Below are 22,356 nucleotides of genomic sequence, written 5' to 3' on the forward strand. Positions count from 1 at the left end.
GGGCAACAGTGATCACATGCATGGGTTTGCTGAAGCAGTTGTAGCTCTTGTATTAATTGTTCCAATTTTTCAGTACAATATTTTAAGAGTAATGCAGCACTGCAAAAATCTGTCAGTCGTTTGAAAACTAGTGTCCGAAGTTCCTCACTTTCCACTCTTGGATAGAGATTAACATCCTCCACACTGCTTTACCAATAGTGAATATCCTTTTCAGTTCTGACCCATGCATTCATGGCACTTGGATGGAGTGCCAGCAGCGCCGCCACCATGTCCCTATGCTGTCCATGCTACTGTTACCCTTACATCTGGTGTACTAAGTCAATATACCTCTGTAACTTTTTAGGTACTTACCTAAGCAACTCAGTAACTCTGTGAGAGTCACCCCACAGTGGGACAACTACAATTTTATCTCACAAAGTGTCACAGCTCTTAATTACATGGTCCCCAAAGTGCTTGGAGGTTCCCTGACAGAAGTATTTCAATGTGCAAGATACTGCAGCAAAAGAAATTAATCTAGATAGCAGAGGTCAGTCCTGTCTGCCTACATTAACCTAATAGCCTGCGCTTTTCCTCTTTCCTTCACCATTTGCCAAAACAGATAGGGTTTGTTTATCCCTTGATCCCATGGATTTGACAGTGAAAGACTATTCTCAGTTTGTCATCCTGAACCTTCCCACTTTCCTGGTGATGTGGCCCATGCCATGAGGAAGATCTGTAACTGTGGACAGATGCCTTTTTGACAAATGTCCAGATATGGCAGGAGAGGTGGGAAAGTACCACACAGAAACCATGGACTTCCCAGAGCAGCAGCTGAGGCCTGGAAATGGCTAGTGAGAAATAACTGTGTGAACAGCAAAGATTTTTCAAAAGCTATGTCTTAGAATTTCCACAAGATACTCTAAAGAGCCTTTTTTTCTCAATGGGGTAAATATTTCAGTACTTATTTTGAATATTTCAGTATATTTCAGTACCTATATTGAATACACTTTTTTTAGGAATGGTGATACTTCTGTGCTCAACCTTCAAAAATTGGAAAACTGTTGAAAATGGGTTTTGTCGATAAAGAACAGGACTCACTCAGGGGATCCAGCTGTATGTACACTAGAGAGGTACCAAGAACATACACAAGACTAGGGGTAAAAACAGGCTCAATAACTGTCAAAATCAGTCAGCCCTGCTATCCTCCACATCCTAAAGCTCTTAGCATACTTTGTAGTGGAACAAAACCAAGTGATGTCTGATAGGTACATAGAAGATGCAACATCAAAGCAAATTGAGAAGGCAGTGAGACCCATTTACTCAAAGTGGTGCTGTCACAGTAAGCATGGCTGTGACAAACCTCTCTGGTTACCTGACTTCAGGATGAGGGTGGCGAAAATGAAAAGGAGCGGGTTCAATGGAAAGGAACTTTAATAAAGAGTGAAAAATAACAAACGTGTGTTTGTTATTTTTCACCCTTTATTAAAGTTCTTCTTGTCAAGAAGAAGAGCAAAATAAGAGGGGCAGGATCCAAAGACTGGAAACAAAGGGTAAGCAACGATATATGCATTTGGGGGTGGAACATTCAAGAACTATAACCATACAGAGGAAACACCAAAGGCTTATGGGGGAACTCTCAGGCTCACCCTAAGTTAAAAAAATTATTCCCAGGACTTGTAACTAACTGAGTCTTTCAGAGTAAAATCCAGCTGACTCCCAAGTCACAGCTGAGCCAATTCCCACATAGAGCCAGCTTGAATATTAGAGGGGAATGTTCCAGGATTTTTCTATGCTTTTTTAAAACCTTCTGGGGCTGGATACAGCCAGCCTCCCTTGGTTATCTACCCCACTGCCCAACATCCTCACAGGAAACAAATTTCAACCTACATCCAGCCCAAACCTTTCTTATTATCTCTTGTCCTCCTATCATATACTATTTTGGAGGTCTTGTCTTCATCTCCTAGATGACCCCCTGGTGCAGTGGTCACCCTCATTTGGTGACATCTGCAAATTTCATGGAAGACAGCTCCAGCATCTCTTCCATGACACTGAGAAATATGATTGGTCAGCAGGACATGTCTCACATATATATAGTCACCATTGATACTACTGGTGATACTAGAACATCACGTTATTTGCTTTAAAGAGCAGAAACAAGTGAACTCTGAGGTCTTGGAGAGACTGGCAGACTAGAGATTGCACAGAGAAAATCATAGCAATGTTCTGTGGGAGGGGACCACAGGGAGGAGGGGGCGGAAATACCCTGGGAGGAGACTTCAGCTGGACTGTCAATCAACTGTGGTCCACTCCCCGATTCTAGAAGGTTCTTCGCTCTCCCTTTCCCGGTTGGGTCTCATCTTAGAACCACCCTCACCCCACTCTCTCATTGGTGTACTCTTTGTCACCCCACCTCAACTCCTCCCCTGACTCCCCTTACCATTGGATACATGTATCCTGGCCCTGCCTACCTTCCTCCAGTTATAAACCCTGGCCCCGCCCATGTTCTGGGCTCTGCCACTGGCCTCCCTTCAGCAGCGGTTGTGTTCTCGCCCCTTTCCTTGCCCTCGCCTTACCTGGACCCTCCCAGCTTCCTGCAATAAACCCTCTTGGACCTATAGCCGTGTTCAGAGCCCTCCTCCATCATCTGGTCGTGCGTATATCCTGTCTTCCGGCCCTGAGGGCAAGGCGAGCTGGGGGAGGTGGTCACCCAGACCACGAGGAGACAGCTCTTGACCACACCTGCCCAGGAACAACACCGCGATCCCACAATGTTCATAAGATGTGAAGTGATTCTCCTCAGGAGACAGTCCATTAATTGAGATTCGTTATGCAAACTTAATGACTCTAACATTTGCAACCCTTGAAATTTATTGTTTGAGTCAGGTCTTGATCACTAGCATATGTGACTGAAAACAAGGGACTGCATTTTGAATTTTTTCAGCTGTTTCATTGAAGAAATAACTAATCAATAGCATCATACTTCTTAAAGAGTCCTCCAAACTACTTTAGCAAATCTGTGAATAGAGAAATTAGAGTTGTTAGAAGCAAATTATCAAATTTTCAGTAAAGACTACTTTGATAATGTTACTGACATCTAAATGACAATGTCAGCAGAGTGCTCTGTGAGACAGACTTCTCCAGAAACATTGTCAGCCACAAACAGTACCAAGTTCCTGCACTGGTGTCCATTGATGCCAATGCTTGAAAGCTTTCAAGGCAAGACACAGGAAAGTAGATTTAACTCAGCATTGACTGTGCTTTCTCTTGTTTTGCTTTGATAAACGCCACCTCCCCCCTACCTTCCCACAGCTCCCCTTACCAAGCCGCTTCCTTAGCCACATGTCCTAGCAAGGCAGCAAGGGTAATCTTTTGTTGCTCCTACTTGAACTTTGCGAACCAGCTAAAAGGCTAGCTAGGGAGGCTGTATAAATCTGTTGAGAGTTGGGTTTTTCTTTTCTTTCCTTGTTGCTTGTGGAAGTTTTTCCCATTGAGTTACTAAGAAGCACTAATGACTGTGTGCATTAGATGGCAGGGAGGGGGAACTCCTCTGGTTTTTTTGCAAGTTTCTCTGGGGCAGGGGGATGACACAGAGATACTGCGAGAATAGAGGCAGGTAAAAAGTTGAGTGCTAGGGAGTTGGGGTCTCTCTGCTGGGCTTTGGAGGAGAATGGTTAGACTTGTGGCTTGGGGGAAAAGGAATTTGCTGCCACCACCATAAGCCAGCAGGGAACCTTTCTTCTGCTGCTGGGCCCCACATCCCCCTGCCCTGCCAGGATTCCAGCTATTGCCACAGAGTTTCTGATACATCTTGTCCACCACCCTGGGATTTCTGCTCATTTCTGTCATTCCGGCTTGCTGCTTGCAAGAATCCTTGATGGGGCACCAGGATCGACTGCCCCAGGGTTTTGGGAAGCAAATCCTCTCTTCCATCCCTTCCTGCCTGGGCCAAGCCGCCATTACAGCGTGCTCGCTGAGCTCGCACCAGCAGCCACCAGCGCCCCGGCCGGCTGTGACCGGAACTGCACCAGAGGGGAAGGGACCGTCGCTGGGCTCTGGCTGTTTGGTGTTGTTGCTGTAGCTGTTGTTGTTTTGTTTGCCGTGTTATACATACTGGCAAAAACTGTTATTGCTATTCCGGTATCTTTGCCTGAGAGCCCCTTAATTTCAAAATTATAATAATTCTGAGAGAGGAGGTTTGCATTTCAAGAGAGGCTCCTACCTTCCTTAGCAGACGTCTGTCTCATCAGCCAAGACAAAATCATAAGATGGTGTCAGCAAGTTCTAGGTTAATGCTTTCCTTTAAGCAAAATAATATGTAGTAATACACAATACAATGAAACAAATGTTTTCCAGTACTTTTGAATGCACAAAAAGTACAAAAATCTTACTCTTCTTCAAAGTTTGTACATCCTTACACTTATTTTGAAAGAACATTTTGGAAACTTTCCTATTAAACTCTTAAAGGTCACTTCTAAATCAAAGTACTCAAATATTCCTGTAGGGATAGCATAGTCTGTGTCATCCTATGAATGTGCAGCACCAATTTAATTCCATCATGTCTCTGTGAAAGTGCAGTAAGCCCACTTCTGGAGGACTGCATTCCCTCCACATCACTGTGTGCCTCTGCATTTCAGCTCTATTGTAACTGTCAGACATCCAGAAACCCCAGCATCCAGGCATTGTTGGAAAAAAAAGAAAGTTTCTCAGCTTTCTGGAGAAAGGATGACATTAGAGGTAAGAAAAACTGGATGATATAATACAGCAAACACAGACTGACACTGTTGTTGAAAAATATTGAACCTACACATCCACCTTTTGAATATACTCAGCTACATGTGAGGTAACTCAGTAATTTCTAAGATCTGCAGTTAAGTTCTGTGTTATTAAAAAAAACCCCAACAGCTTTAATATCTAGTCTTTGGGTTTTTTCCTATTTTTATTTTTAGAAAATTAGGCAATTGATGGACTTCCAAAAGAAATAGTAACAAACCTGAAAATATATGCCTAAATATTTCCATCAAATAACAGCTAGTTCTTACCTACTATCAATATTATGAGCTGTAATAAATTACTTCATATTATTATTATTATTATTATTATTATTATTATTATTACTATTGTTATTATTATTATTGTTGTTGTTTTGTTGTTGTTGTTGTTATTATTAAAATTATATATTAAATAGGTTCTACTTATTAGAATATTTATAGGCTCCACTTATAAGAATATTTATAGGCTCCACTTAAAGAATATAGCTTTTCAGCAGTCCCACTGAATAAAGCAACTGAAGAATCTTTATTTTATGAAAAACTGCAACCATCCATCCTACCTGCAGGAAAATACACCTCCACTCTCCATGTGGAAGAAATACTTGAATGACTTTGCAAAAAACAAACATTTAAATGCAGCTTCTTGGAAAGCCAGTATCACTGTGACTGCCTATCTTGGAGGCTTTGTATTTTCTCTGCCCTAGTGAGGCTTCTCTGCGTAAGTCCTTTTATTTTCTGGAAGGCCAATTTATGCTGACACCTCAAATGTTAAAACCCTCACATTGCCTTGCCTTCCCAGAACTTCTCTTCCTGGAACTTCCCTTTCCCTTTCCCTTTCCCTTTCCCTTTCCCTTTCCCTTTCCCTTTCCCTTTCCCTTTCCCTTTCCCTTTCCCTTTCCCTTTCCCTTTCCCTTTCCCTTTCCCTTTCCCTTTCCCTTTCCCTTTCCCTTTCCCTTTCCCTTTTGTCTTCTATCCCTGGATACTACATATGTGAAGTGGGGCTACCTTTTAACTTCAGAGATTATTGTAATAGGAGGTCAGTGGAAATCAAACAAACCTTAAAACTTGCAGTGGCAATAAGTTGCCTGGATGCAGAACTAGATGGATGGCCAGTTTCATCCCAGACAGTCCATCAACAGCCTAACCACAGGTCAGACCTACTCCAATGTTCCCCATACTGTCCTCTGACATTCACCAAGAAGCATACATTTCTGCCCAAAGAATTTCCTCCACAGGGATTACTTTAAAGAGGGAGGCAAAAGTGAGTGTCCTAAAGAAAATGGACATATATGCCACCTAATGAAAGATTCATTAAAAAAAAAAAAAGTGGTAAATTAAACTTTTGTTGTTGGTTGTATAAACATGGGGAAATGGGAATTGGACTTCCATCTCATTTCATATCAGCCTGATTTTTCATACACTTACAGGGGGAAAAAAAAGTTCATAACTGTTTGGTCTTTTTATGTGAATTCCTTCAGGTGGGCTTCTGTTGATTCACTCCCTGCCCATACAGCTGCCAGTATAAGTACTCAAAACATCACTTTTTTAGGCTTGCTTCCAGCAGTTGAATGACTGTTTATGGTTCTTCATGTTGTATTGCTGATATAAGACAGAGGATTTAGGTACTTTTTGGCAATAAGTGACATACATTATGCTTGTTTTGAATGCACATACAAGGTAGAGATTGTTTGATTCAAAATAATGGTTAATGAGAAAAAAACACCTCAGCTCCAAGGCATTTGCAGTCTGAGGTAACAGACAATGTACATGACAATTTAATAAAAATTTTATCATAAGTTGTTTGATTCAATCAGTTTAGTCTCCAAAGACAATTTAGGGTCTGAGCACTTAAACAGGCAATTAAAGGGCAGCTGCTGAGAGTCACATGGGCAGATTAATTCATCCATGTGTAAACAAACATGGAAAAGCTTGAAGGTCTTTATGGCAAGGTTTGGTTTCAACACCTCTTTTAGTTTTTAAGCTACTGCCTGATTTCTTGATGTGATTAAAAGTGAATTCCAGTAAAAAATCCAAAAAGCCTCAACTGAATATATCGGGTTCCTTTCCCTTTGATTTCAGGTTTTCTACCTACCTATGCTTCTGTCTGTTAAATGAAAATTACTGGGTTTACGATAAGAAAAAGTGTGATTTCCAGCTGTTGATCTGATTTCTTCTTAACAGAATTTTGACTAGAAGACAGCCGTAGGAACTTGATGAAGGTATAGTTTTAAGGAACTAGCACAAAAGAAAAAAAATGCTAATGATGAAGATACTGAATTGAGTGTGTCTAAAGTGTTCAGGCAGATTCTTTAGGATGAGTTATCTGGAGGAACACCAAATATAAAAGTGGTGATAAAATTATACGGACTTGTGCCATTAGTTCTGCCTTAAATGCTGCAGAGCAAATGAGGGGTGTGAATACCTTACACTTTCTTGTTGTTATCTTTCACTAATTGTGCAGGAATATCTTTGGTTCACATATGACTGTATTTTCCAATCAGCTAAGCTATGTGTTATGCTCCTGAAAAATATCTTTTCTACTTACTGACTAGTAAGTGCCTGACACAGCAGGCACTATCTTTTTGCCACAGCGCAAAGTGAAATTCTATCTAATCCCCACATTAGGGTTCCTGTTCCCTCTAGTTTAATCTACAATACTGGGAATTTGTTATACAACAAGAAACACATTTTAAGAATTGTCACTTTTGAAAATTCCTTTTTGTGTTTGGAGCGTCACAAGCATTGTGGCTCCAGTTCAAGCCAACTGCAGCCTGGAAAATGAAATACAAGCTAAAAATACTATAAAAATGGAAATTTTTATCCTTAATCTTCTGTAAGGTTTTTACAATCTGCAATGAAGCTACCTGAACCTCAAAGAGATATGACTGAAAATAGAGGAGTTTTGCAGCAATTTGTAGTTCCTCTCATCCGTCCTGGCTATGCCTATGTATCCTGCTCATGAAATGATCTTTGCAAGGAGACCTTGCTCCAGCCGGGGACCTACCAAAAAGCCTGCAGAAGCTTTCCTGACAGGATGGCTCTGTATTGAAGGAAAGGATGGTGGGTTAGTGTCACCAAGGAGGATGAGGACAAGAATGGCTCAATAGATAAAGGCGACTGTTTAAAATATTGGCAATCTAGATTGTAGTTTTTCTCCTGCTGTTGGTTTCGGGGGGAAGTCCTGAGCATATCTCTTAGTTTGTGGTGAAGGTGGTTGACCATGTAATGGGGAGAACAGACCTGTGGAGAATGACAGCAAGGATATTTGAAAAAAAAGGAAGGAAGGATGTGGGATAAGACCATCCCATACCAGATAACATGGTTTCCAGGGAGGCTCGACATGAGCAATGCTATGCTTCTATGCAGATGCATCAGGAAAACTAGACAGCTCCCCGATTAGCTGCTTCAGGACCTCCATGAGCTTCTGGGAAGCTAAGACCTAGCAGAACATGCTTTGTTATTAGTCACTTGTGACCTGTGTGCCACTGGCATGTATGCAAAGGGGAAGAATCACCTCTCCCTCTGCTTTTGAGTATGAAAATTCTGTAATTTATACAGGCTGTATGTCAGGGCTAAATAGAGGCAGAGAAAATTTGCAAATAGGCATTGATAAATAATCATGCTACCAAAATAATTTGTATTTGTAACACATCTAATGCTCTTAAACCTTACTGTGGGCGAATCTGAAAGACAGAAGTAGTATTTTAATAGCAATATTCTATAAAATATCTTAGAAAAATAAGCAAGTCCCTCTGCAGTGTACACTTATTTTCCTTGATGTGATTTAAAGATTCTCATGTGACAATCATTTGTGTTGTATTTGTAAAATTAGATCTATGAAAATAGCACTACTATAATACATTACAATCTGAAGTTACTTGAGCAGCAGAAAGCGACTAAGTGCTTCACAATGGAGCATTTAAATGATTCACAGTGCTTCATGATGGAGCAGTTTAGAGAGTAGCTTTCATGTACAGTACATTAAAGGACTGCTACATGTTTGTAGTGCTTTTGGAAAAGCAGGGTAATACTGAGGGGACAACTCACCAGTGAGCTTCCAGTCACTGAGCAATCATGTTGCATTTCCAGCAAGTCCAGGTGGGAACATTTTCAAGGAAATTTTGAATACTTCTCCTTTTGCCCAGAAGCAGCTTAGCTATTTTTAGGGATATTTTCCATTGGCCCTAAGCACATTTCAGTTGCTGTAGCTTGATGGAGAGTGGCATATTGTATGTTATGTTGAATTGAGAAAATGACTATGTTGCATCTTGTCTGCATTTGGCACTGAAGGATGCTGAGATGCTCATATTTCCTCATACTTGTGCCAATTTGTATGCAACACAGATACACCATAAATAAAATGTAGGGTATTGGATTCATCCTGCCCTCGTTTAACCTTGTGACACCTTGATGGCTTTTGATTTCTTTGTAGGAGACTGGAATCAGTCCCAGTGTGCCCCAGCCATAGGGCTTATGGTACTTTAAACTAAGGCACTGTCAGTACTGTGGAAAGATCTCTGATAGTGACAGTGTTTTTTAAAATTAAAAATGTCAGTAATGTACCCTGCACTCTTCATGGGGTTGGAGAAACAGGCTATCCTGTGGAGAGATGCAGTTCCAAGTTATTGTTGTTTGACACTGGCCAAATGCCAGGTGTCAAGTCTTTGAACCCCAAAAGTCTTTTTCTCACTCTCTTCTGCTATAGCTGGGCAGAGGAGAGGGAAAAAAAATTGATGAAGGGCTCATGAGTTGAGATAAGGACTGGGAGAAAAGCACTCTAAGCGCAAAACAGGTCCAAATTTAAAGCCGTAAGTTAACTTTATTATTAACAGAGTCAGAGGAGGATAATGAGAAGTACAATAAGCCTTTAAAACACCTTTTCCCCCCTCAGCTCCTCCCTCCTTTGCACTGACAGTGCAGGGAGGCAGGGTGTGGGGGTTTTGTTAAGTTTGTCACTCAGGATCTTTTTCTGTTCACTCAGGGAGAGGAGTCTTTCCTCTGCTATGCCATGGGGCCCCTCCCGTGGCCAAACAGTCTTCCCAAAACTGTTGTGGCATGGCTTGCTCATCCACGGAGTGCTGTCTTTTAAGGATGGGCTGCTTTAGTTTGGAAGTAAGGACCTTTTCTCTATTTCTAGAAGCAGGCACTCTCTTTCTCTTTATTTGGGTCTCCCACTGGATTACAGCTGTGTTTGGCATCTACCCACTCCAGCCTGAGCAGTTTTCCCATGGGCTGTGAGTGGAATTCTGCATCCCCTACCGACTTCATGCGTTACAGGGGACGAGTTTGTTTCACTACAACCCTCACCACAGCCTGCAGAGAAATCTTGGCTCTGATGCTTGGAGCACTTCCTCTCCCTCTTCCACTGCCCTTGGCCATCACCATGTTGTTCTCCCTAACATGTCCTCACTCCCTTCTCTTTAACTAGAAGAAAAACCTGTAGGTATGATTGACAACAAGTTCCACTAATTCAGAGATTATTTCAAGACGCCGCAGTGCCTTGAGGTCGATCTTGTCCAAGTTCTGTGAGTTGTTTGCCGTGTTTTTGCTGCTAGCCAGGCAGCCCCTGCCACCACCATGTGGGCTGTGTTGGCCGCTGCGGCGCTGACGCTGTGTAACGCCTCTCTCAATGCAGGGCACTGGGAAGGGGAAGCCGCTGCTGCCCCTGCCCTTCTGCCCATGGCCCGGCAGGCAAGGCTCGCCACAGGCTGTGCTGGGATGGCCCCAGCGGCACTGCCTTGCCATCCCTTGAAGAAAACCCTGTCCATGTGCTGCTTTGATTTTCTTTTTAAATATGTCATCACAGAGGCGTTACCAACCTCTCTAATAGGGCAAGCAGCATGCCCATCTTCAGAGCCATCAGCAATTGGCTGTGTTGCTTGTCGCAGCTTCTCACAGAAGCTACCCCTGTGCCCTCCCCCACCACTACCAAAAAACCAGACTGCTCCAAGCCAAGATGCATGTTTAGGAGGTCCCTTTGCCCTGAGGAGCACCATAACTGTGTGGGGATTTCTTCACCCATTTCCCTTCATTTCTATCACACAGTGCTGGGATGTGATCGGATTCAGATTTTCTGTTTATCTTGAGACTAGATGGGCCAGATGAGCTGCGTGGCTAGAGCAAATTGGGTTCCAGGGAATCAGCTGCAAAATTTCTTTTTTGCTATTTTCCTCCTCAAATCTTGTATCACATTTGGGGAGAAGAATAAAGTTCTTAGGCCCTCTGTTTTAATCTGTATAACTGGCACAATTTGTGTAAGTCAGCTTTATATAACTGAGTAAAATGTGGACAATTAAACAGTTTTCTTTGGAGACAGAGAAATTGCAGTAATTGTCCAGAATGAAATTGCTGTGGTTTTCCAGATCCAGTGTGTGAGGAAGAGGACTCCGCACTCAGTAGCAGCCTATCTTGCACTGCTGGATGAAGACCACCAGGCTGAATTTGCACAGGGATTGCATTACTATTAACCATCACAACTGACAGTGATGGAGTGATGGGAGTCTCACAAGATAATTTTGTAACTCAGCCACTAGAAACAGGAAATATTCGTTTTTTCAACCTTTAGGTATGTACATCTTTATTGCCTTAGAAAACGCCATATCTCTTATGTAAAGATCTGAGCAATAAGCAAAAAAAGATTTTCTGATTTAAATTGAAAATATCAGCTACAGTTTGCTTGACAAGCTGAATGGCACATTGAAGTCACTTCTGATTTATTTATTTTAGGATATCTGTCCCTATCACAATAATTTTCTTTAGCTCTTGAAAATGAGTTGAGGATGCACTTTGGTTTTGTGTGTTACTTAGCTGAAATAGCAAATCAAAGTTTATCAAAAGTTCTTCTAAGCTATTTTTCAAGTGAATGAGTTCATTTAGGCTGTTGAAAGATAACTTTTTAAGTAGCTCTTAGAAACAGTTTTTTAATGACAAATTGAGGCCCTGTACACAGAAAGTTCCATGAATCCAGGATAGGACTTGAGTCAGGATGAAACATCAGTGAATTGATGTTTAATCATGTAGTTTCAACTTGTGGTGAGTCAAGTAGCACCTCATTAGGAGTAATCCTTTCCACCATGGAGTGAAGCTGCAATAAGTATTTCATGCCCTCACATCACTGCCCGATGTGTAATCTGATGCTGTATATTTGTTGAAAATAATGAAGACACAAACCACATTTTTCTTTTTATTTCCTATCTGTTAAAATGCAGATTGTAACATGCAGGATTATCACTGCTCATAACCATGACACTTAATTACATTTCAGGAGTCAAATTTAGAATTTGAATGTCACTTAAGTAGTTTGTGCACACTTTATTACATATATTTAATCCAGAAAACCAGAAGAAAACATAATTTAATTTTATAATCAGTTCACCAGATATAGGCTGTGAGACATGGAAATATTTTGAGCTTTTTCTATATTTTTTTAATGAAGTGTTACTACAATGACAGGTGGATGTTACAGCACAGCTGTTGCTGTACATAGCAGTGGCTGCTGTGCTCTGCAAAGAGCATCATGCACCGGCTCCCAGTAAAGAACCAGGACTCCAGCCAAGGATGGCTGGCAGCAAGGAGGAGGCTGTGATGGTTTTCCCTTTCTGGTTTTTATTTTCCCTCTGCAGTGGATAAACACCTCAAAATTTTTGGAATTAAAATTTCAGTATTATTAGGGGACAAAAAATATTGAGACTGGATATTTTTTTCTTTCTGCCTTTGCAGATGTATAAACTGTGTTTCTGGAGTCTTTCTCCAGGGTGTGTTTGCTTCTCGTGCTGTTACCTCCTCCCTGTATGGTAATCATCTCCACTGATAGTACTTTGTGAAGACACAAGATTTATGTGTTCCATGAAGATGCAGACCAAGTTCTTCCTTTTAGTGTGGAGCATCTAAAGTTATGGGGAGCATGTTATCGACAGTAAAACAAATGTGCGTCAGATCCCCAGGGGACTTGTGTGCAGTGTTCCTTCCAGCTATCTGAGAACCAAAAGTACTGTTATTCAAATATTTCTGAAGCAAAGGAAACAATAGAATGTGTCCATAAATCTTTGCTTGTAAGCATGTGAAGCTGTAGTACTCAGACTTTATGTGTGAATGGTACCTGACACAGGTAGATAAAACTGTAGTATTTGGGTCTTCACTTCCCAGGTAATCCTTGTAAATGAAAAATCACATGTTTTCCCACTGAAAGAAATGTGTACATGTTGGTGTTTTACTTGCTCAGGTGTTTTTTCCCCTCCTAATAACAAAATCACCAATAGAAGGACTCGCTGTGTCTTCAGAAACTTGGAAGTAAAATAGGTACTCTATCGAACAGGGCCATACACTTATATTAGTTTTTAGGAGCAAGATACTTTTAAAAAGCTGCTACTGTCTGAATTGAAACCAGAGGAGAGTCTTATGATGTTGGCATCCCAAGGCTTCTTAGACCTGGAGCCAGATAGCAGGTAACATCAGAGATTAGAAATTGATTTTGTTCGAAAGGAATTATTTTTAAATGATTTGGTAAAACAGAGAGATGTGTTATAGAATAGCTGAGGTAAATGTTTGTATTCCGGGGAAGAAGATATAGCTTTTGTTTGAGTGGCAATGGGTCAATACTTCATGCTTTGCTCTTATTATGACTATATGCATTTAAAGTCAGATAATAGATATACAAAAGTTAAAAAAAAAAAAAAAAGAAACAAAAGTAAAAATAAGGAAGCCTTGTATTCCCCAGGACATTTATTTATTTACCCAATTAGGAGTAGGAGCTCATATATATTTATACTTTAAATCGATGCAGAGTGAAACAATCTACAACTGACTTGAAAAGATGGAATCTGTGATGTTAAGCTTTCCTGGGAGGTGATGAGAACTTCTGGCTTTCAGCAACATCTCTAGGAACTGACTATGCCTTATGGCTCATCCACATTGAGCCCTAGAGAGTTAAGGAAGTTTTTCATTCTTGCTTAACTTTAGCCCTGCTTCCCCCACAGTCCTGCTCACATACCACAGCCCTCAGTGAGGGGCAAACAACATGTAATATTGTTCAGTTGTGCCAGGAGTTTGATGTTTCAGAGTCTGGAGCCCTTTCCAACTGTCCAGTCTTACGATACCAGAAGTAGGATGTAAAGAAGGAAAATAAGCTTCTCCAGAGATGGATTTAAACTTAGAATTTCCCATCCTTTGTTTTGCACCTTGTAGTACCTCTGAAGTAGCCTTTGGTTTGATCCTACTTTGTAAACATTACCATGTCTGGCAGTAGTGCTTAAATTCTTAACTAGAACAAAGTCATCACCATAATCGTTGGGAGCCATTACTGTCTTTCCATACATATTTATTTAATTTATTTTTAACAGAATGAATATTGGGAATTATCATTCTTCTGAAGATTGAACTCTGCTCCAGAAAGCTAATAGCTCAGTCAGTGTTTGGCCTTTTGAAACTGTATTAAATACATCTAAAACTGTAATTTCATAAAACGATGTCCTCTTTATGCAGCTTAGATCCTGATACAGGAGTCCTCAACAACACAGGTATTTGCAGTCCATGTTGAAAAGTGTTGTTACTTTATTAATATGGCAAAACTAAAAATAAGTACTTGAATTCTTTTTATCCTGTGCTGAAGTCAAATCTAGTTACACATAATGTCAACAGTTTTCTAACTTACATGTATTTGGAATTGTTTTGCGGAGAAAAGAAGAAACCTCACAACTTTATAAAAGTTGTAAAGCCCGGTATGCTTTTATTACGACCCGCGTTGGATGCACGCAGAGGAAATCCTCCTCAAAAGGCATGCGTACCCCTGAAGACCTCAGGCCTCCTTTTATCCCCCTTCCAAATGCATATGCATACAGTTTCACAATAGGTTCATACATATTCATTCCGCATGACATTTATCGCCAGTTCTTCTTTATCAAAGGAATTCCTAGGTCGGGGCAAATTGACCTCGTGGTCTTTTCTGTTTTTCTTTCTCTGTCTCCTTGCTGTCTCCAGCATGTGAGTTTTTCCTTCTGCTTTGGCCTCACAGACTTTTCACCTCTCCTAGACACTTCACCTAATTCAGAATGGATCTCTACTCTGTCTCAGAATTCAGAATGGATCTCTACTCTGTCTCAGAATTCAGCCAAGGAGCTGTATTTTTTCTACCAGAATTAGAAGAACACACCAAAAGTATTTCAATACTCCACAACATTCTCATTAAAAGAACAGAACCCTTGGCAATTTTCCCTTTACTTTAAATTGTAATTATTAATCAGCTTGTATTGTAGTAGGCTTATTTGTTTTAAAGACATTACTGAGTCTCTCTTTGTCACATCTAGCCAGATACATTTGGGCTGTTGCAAAGTGGTGATAGCCAGTTGGACTCCATAGTTATCCATACACAGGGATGTAAAATACCTTAGATATGGTATTAATGTATTTACCAATGTACAGTAAGTCTGTTGGCAAATGGCTCTTTGCAGTGGGATTCTGTACTATGTCTGTAGCAACCAGCTCTAATGTGAGATGGCTGCACAATTGCAGAGACTATTTATTTTCTCCTTATAAGGATTTCAAAACTAGTTTCTATTTTCCAAAGCTGAATACACAAGTATCCTCAGCAGTACATTCACACTGGAATCAGTCACCAACTTTACTGGAGTGATACTCAGAACTTCAAACAATTCTGGTCTAGTGCTTTCAGTATACACAAAAAATTACAAGTTCATTTTATATAGTAGGGAACTGAAGTAAAAATTATAAAGGAACTTGTTTAAGCATTCAAAAATAGAAATTTTCAGGTTTGTTAATCCTATAGGAATTCTGTAGCTTAGGTTGCATCTTTAAATGTGATTTCATAGGTTTTGGCTATCACAGAAAAATTCACAGAAACAAATTTCTGAATCCTTGGTATCTGGTATTTTCAGTTTATGCACGTGGTTAAATAAATTTACTGATTACTCTTTATGGTGTCCTCAGAGCATTCAAAGCAGGTGAGAACAGTTTTTGGGTGGTATTTAAATTCATTGCCTTCTGATGCTAGAAGAAAACTCTTTGGTGTTGTATACCAGATCCCTATAAAAGGCTCATGATTAAAACTGTAAAATACATCATCTAAACACAGCAATTAATAGAAGCAGGTTGTCCCCCAAGAGGAATCTGAATTAACAAGAAACAGAAAAAAACAGCCACAAATTTGTTCTGATGTTACAGAAATTGTTTATGTCCATATCTGCTCAGTGAGTGTAGGGGAAAGTTGGTTGTTTCACTCTGGGCAGTACTTGAAAGAAACAACTAAATTCTCAGGAGATTCAGTAACAAAATTTTACTTGCACTTACTTTTACTTTAGAACATTCAGGTAGAAAGCACAAAATTAACATTTAAGAAAATATATAAGCAGAAAAGAAAGAAAAAAATAGAAAAGGTAAGAGTAGAAAGATATTACCACCTGTGGACACAGTGACAAGATGTTGGTCAAAGTGATGGTCACAGTCTTGATCTGTCTGGGATAGAGGAAACACATTAAACACAAACTTTAATGGATTAATATATGCTCAGGCTTTGTGGGAATGCCCATGTACATTCCCTGGGACAGGGAGTTTTACAATGTCTGATTTAACACTGTGGATAATGCACGTTCTGGGGTCTTTAATGGTTCATAATCCATTCTAACACATGACAACTGCCTCTCATGCCAGTATAGTTGAGCCAATTTTTCTCCATCTGAAGGGATGAACACCCTCAAGCCTACCTAGAATGTCCCAATATGTTCTCCAGAGGAAGTTTTCCCACCTGAGCCTGTGGAAGGGAGGACAGTGGCATGATGAAAAGCATTATCCCATCTCTCAGGATCTACATATTGGTCCTTTCCCTTACCTGGCTCAAGCTTAGTTTGTAGCCTTGTGGTGGATGGGTGCGCATTCCCCTTGCACTTGCATGGTTATTTTGTACATAGTCAGCAAAACTCCCACTGATTTTGAAAATGCCTACTGTTTTGAGTCATTGGATATTAACATTCCAGTCTCTCACAAGGAGGAAGACAGTAAAAGACATATTCTCAGTGTTTTTTATTGCACAGTATGGTTATGAAGAATCCTCCTGAAAGGGGAATAAATGAAAAAAAAAATAGAAGTGACTACTTCTGGCTCTGTAACATTTAATTTCTTAAAAAACTCATTTTGTTTATGCTGATGTTAGACTACAGTAGAGGTGAACTTACACAGCGCAGTCAGAATGGAGATATCCCTCAAAAGCTCAAATGCAAAAGTAGCATGTGATTCTATGTGCATTTTCTAGATAAATAATAAAATCAAATATGAATTATTGCAGGAAGTTTGTGGATTTTTAGTCTCAAGCCATAATTTCAGAACATTTCTATTATGTTCATGTACTGTAAGGGCTTTAGGATCCAGACTACTAATTACGAGCAAGTTATCTTTGAATCAACAGCTGCAGGAATATTTGAGGATGCCTTGGCCACATGCTCCTTTCTGTAACCTGTCTACAGACACTGATTTTCTATCACTACTGGAGAGCAGGTCAAAGATAGATATGCCTCTGCTCAGAGCCAGGGTGGCCTCTCTTGTAATCTGGAGTTCTAATGTTGATATAAAACATACGAGCCCCATGTTATTTGATTTCATTATTCTTTATGATTTCAACTTCTTTCCATAACACACAAGACTAATTTATAATATCCTTCAGGCACTCCAGTATTTCTTATACCCTCACAAGAATTTCTTGACTGGTGTCCCTGATCTTCAGTTTTCAATCCAGCAATTCAATGTATAGGGTGATCTCTTCATGCTCCCTGTGTTATTGCTTCAGTCCAACTCTGCAAAAATTACAGCACCATCACTAGGGTTGAATGAATTCAAGATAAGAAATGCAGTGTGACAGTTTCAAAGGAAATGACAGAGTGGTTTAATCAGTCCCTCTGTGTGTGCTGATTGATTCCTAGAGAAGTTTTTGTTCTAGTGGAAGCAGATGTGGATGGTAGTGTTAGAGCTAAGATTATTTCACGGTTTTTTGGCTATCAATAAAGAGTCTAAAAGAGCAAGGCATTAGAGGATCAGGCAGAAAACGGAGAGATTGGCTAGTTCAGGAATTAGCTGCATATTTTTTCCATTTTTCAAATACACAATGTGTAGTAACTCAGGAAAGAAGAATAAAGCTGCAACATTACCAGACTGGACTGAAGAGTCAAAACTGTGTTTTGATCTCCATTGGATGGTTTACCCAGCTATATGAAGGATTCATATGACCTCATCCAGCCATGGATATTGAAATGTTGAACATCTACAACATCCAAACCAAAATATGATATTGTTATTAACCATTTAAATGGACATTAGGTGAAAGAGCCCCAGGATCTACAGAAGAAAGTGAAAGTGTCCATCCAAGGCTTTCCATCCAAGGAAAATATGAGAAACTAGATTTTTGCAGCTGCTGCAGCAGCCTGGAGGGGAGACCTGAATGAAGTTGTAATGCAGCTCAGTGATGCTCCCAAAAATGATCAAATGAACCTAAAAGCTCGTCACTAATGAAAAGAGATTCCAAATGCATCAGTTTTGCCAGCTCAGGCACAGGTTGACAAGCAGGCTGTAAAAAATATACCAATAAACAAAGAATCAATTACTTTGTTTTCACTGGGTTTTTCCAATACATAAAGAAGGACAGTCTGGAATTGCATGTTCATGGAACCTGGGACATTTCTGCTTGTGAAAATAACAGGTTTCTCACCAAGAATATTAACCAGTGTTACTTAGGGATCCCCTGGGTGACTGATGGAGTCAGGAGTCATGATCTCCTAGTGCTATCCATAGAGACACACTGGCGTCTTTACTGTCAGTGGCTTAATGACTGGTTCCGACACTTAAATACTATGTCAGAATAGAACAGCTTCCATAAGAAAAGTGATCACTGGTGGCCTGCACAAGAAATGATATCTTGAAAATTTCAAGCGCCACTTACTTTGAGCTCTTCTTTCAAAAGCAGACTAAGTTTTGACACATGTCCTTTGCAATATTCACATTAATTTTCTGCACTGGGCTTGCTTTGCTGACTTATCTCTTTTTAGCTGCGTAGTAAGATGTAGTGATTCTTTTACAATCAGTCTTTCATGTCACTGACCAGGAGTTGCTGCTGAAAAATTAGGGAATAAAACTTAGTGGCAGGATGCATCATTCTTAGTAAATGCCCCAATTTCTATCTGAAAGCCAGAGCTTCTCACTTGCCTCTTTATTGTGACACTACTCAGGCAGATATCTGTTTCATCTTGGCTGTTTACTGTGCAAGACACTGTCCAAAAGGCATTAGCTGTAAACAATAATTTGCAGTACAGGGAATGCACAACTCTCTGCACATTTAGTGTCTAAAATTTGGGCGAAATCGGCAGTGGGTGATTGCCAAGTTGAGCTTTGCATATTCTTCATGCATGAGCATAAATGACTGTAATTCCTTTCTTCTTTTTTTTTTTTTTTTTTTTTTTTGGCAGATGGCCACTGTGTACAAGCCTGAGAGAAATGATTCACTTCAAAAGCTTTCCTTGGAATCCATGTTGTGCAGCAGACCAGTCCATGACAGTGAAGTACAGTGAAAGTTTACACAGAGACTTCATGAGTGTGATAAATGTCTTGTATTTTCATCCTGTTCCTAACAGATCACCCTTTGATCTGTTCATTACTCTCATTCATGCTGAAAGGTTTCAGTTTTCCTATACAGAAGCTAGAAGATAGAATGAATGGTTTTATTGTCTCAGCATGTTGGATTTCCAGACTCTCACAAAGAGAATGAAGGAAACAGACCAGATGCTCAGTCAGATATGACAGCTTCAGTATCTCCGTGTTTCCCTGTCTTCTCAGGGCAAATAGTCAAACCCCATGCACCATTACACACTTCATAGTTTTTCCCATCTTGAAGTGTAGTTTTCTCTGTCATTGTAGAGGGATTTTTCCTCCAAGGTCAGAAAGTCATATATGTGCCACAGGCCTAATGATAGAACTGGAGAAGAAACTGTGGCTGACAATTCATAATGACCCCAGAATCAGTTGTTTTGCTCAGTGGCAAAAAGTTTTCAGGTTACTTTTTAAAAATAGACAAAATATACATGCTTGTCTCCAAATCATTACATGTATTCATGATTTTATAAGGACTCCTTACTGTGAAGATATTACAGAAATTACAGTTGGTCAGGGGGTTATTTTTTTCCTTCAGAAAATGGTAGTAGATAAACAATTTCATGTAAAAATCTGGCAAAATATATTTTCTTTTTCTTTTTAATTTACTAGTGATCCTGCTATAATACAACTGTTTATTTCTTTGCTCTTGTCTTGGTTTCAGATATGTTTAGATAACTTAGCTTCTGGTGAAGGCTCTGAAAACTGAAAAATTGTGTAAGGAAATCAATACATTTAATGGAAAATTTCTGCCAACTCCTTCTATGTACGTGGGCTTGGTACATAAAGTTCTAGTTAGGTAATATTTTTTTTTCTTTTAATTAGAATACCTGTATTTTCTCCTTTTCCAAGAAGACAAGTTGTCTTTTCCATAAGAATTGTCTGAAAATAAGGACAAATACTTTGCAGTTACATCATCAAGCCATTAATGTAAAGCAGATACATTTGCTTACTTTGATAGGGTTTGACTGCAACTTTGTATCACACATTCATTCCATCTACCTCCAGAACAGAGAACATAAACAAAACAGTCCTGTGAACACTTATTTTTTGGCATTCACTTACTTAATATATAGAGCTGGAAATCTATTAGGGCAATACACTGATCTTATGAAGAAATAATCTGCCAAATTTCTGTAGAGTAGAGGAAATACAAGGAAAATTTAAACTGTTAAAAGTTATTTACTCATCTAAAAGCGTTTGAAAATTGTGAATGGAAAGGATCAATAGTAATATGCAGGAAAACAAAACCAGCTACTGTCTATTTCAGTAACACCTATCCAGTGGTAAATTTTCTTAAGTGAAATGAAATGGCATGAGTCCAAACAAGCTGTGAAAGGATTAAAGTGCTTCTAAATATGGGAGTGGCAGTACTATTCACACAGACTGCTTTTTCTTGAACTGATTGGAGTTTAATTTCTCGGCTCACATTCAGGGCCTGATTCCAAACATCCCAGTGGAAAATCTTTATTATCTTTGACTCACAGAACATGTTAAAGCAGAGAATGATTGAAAAATAATTTTATTTTGAGACTTGGTCCATGCATTCACTCTGTATGGCTGATACCTCTTGCTTGAACTAAGTTCTCATGAATATTGTTGCAAATCCACCCTTGTTCAAGATGTCTATAAATTATACCCCTCATGGTCATTTGAGATCAGGAAATGCCCTGGGTTGTTTTATATACTTGGTGCTGGCCAGATCGCGTTCTTGTCTCACAGATGATAGGGACATACCTTTCCCTACCCTTCATGTAAGTTGTATTAATGCAGGGTTTCATTCTGGCATCTTTCTCCTTATGCTGCAAAACTTATAAGGAATAAAGCATCTGTGCTGAATGGTTATCTATGGAATTGGGTAAATAATTAATTTCTGACTGATACAGAACTAGGGAAAAACTCAAGAAGTAAGTGGAAACAAAAATGAGGTTTTCTCCTTTTTTTTAAGTGAAATTTTTATTTGTTGGCTACCCTCATGAACAATTTCCTTGAATGTTAAATATTTTAACATGTATTCATTTTCTTTAGGCCTTTTGGATTCACAGTGACATATATCCCAATTTAAGGATGATAGAACAAAACGTGTTGGGCTTCTCAAAACCAGCTCCTCAAAAACAGTACCCAACAAACATGTTTGGCTTCTCAAAAACAGTGCCAAACAAATATGTTGGGCTCCTCAAAAACAGTACCTCTCTCTAGGTCGAGAAGATGCTGAAATACTTTTTTTCTAAACTCTACCTCTCATTTTTGACAGAGAATCCTGAAATTTTTGGTGTTTAATTTTTTTTTTTATGTTTCTCTCATTATAAATATTGTGATTTTTTTTCTTGTTCTTTTGCCATGAAGGCCTTGTTGAACTGGATCAAAGGAAAGAATGATCACAGGTTTGTGATAAATTTACAAATCATATTTTCTCCCTACCTTCCTGCAAATGGCTGAAAACCACAATTAAATGTAAAGCGTTTGTGAAGTAAAAGTTTATTTTAGTTGCTGATGAGGCAAAAAGTTCACCACTAAGGCAGGACGATCGTGATGTCAACCACAGTTCTTGACAAAGCTGCAGAACAGCATTGCTATTTTTGGGTTCCCATTCAGGAGTATGAATGATAGATTGCATTCCATATTGCTCTACATTTTTATAAATTATAAAATTATATATTAAAAGAATGAGGTCTTTAAATTTAGATGAAAGGGAAAGATGCAGTCTTTTTGAGAATCTAGATTCAGATACTCACTCAAGATCTGAATTTTTATGGGCTGTTGCTTCCAGTGACTGTTTTAGTGGCTGACCCATGTTCATCTCATTTTTGCACCAGTCCTCTCTGTGCAGATTGATGCAGCTGTTCATTATTGCCTTGACTACATTAATTATCTCTGATTATGTTAGAACTTTAAAATATGTATTCAGCCAGTACTGTATAACAGAGATAGTTAGAATTTTTACTGTTCAAAAACAATCTTTGCAGCC

The sequence above is a fragment of the Zonotrichia leucophrys genome, chromosome Z (genome assembly GCF_028769735.1).
Source record: "Zonotrichia leucophrys gambelii isolate GWCS_2022_RI chromosome Z, RI_Zleu_2.0, whole genome shotgun sequence".
NCBI lineage: Eukaryota > Metazoa > Chordata > Aves > Passeriformes > Passerellidae > Zonotrichia > Zonotrichia leucophrys.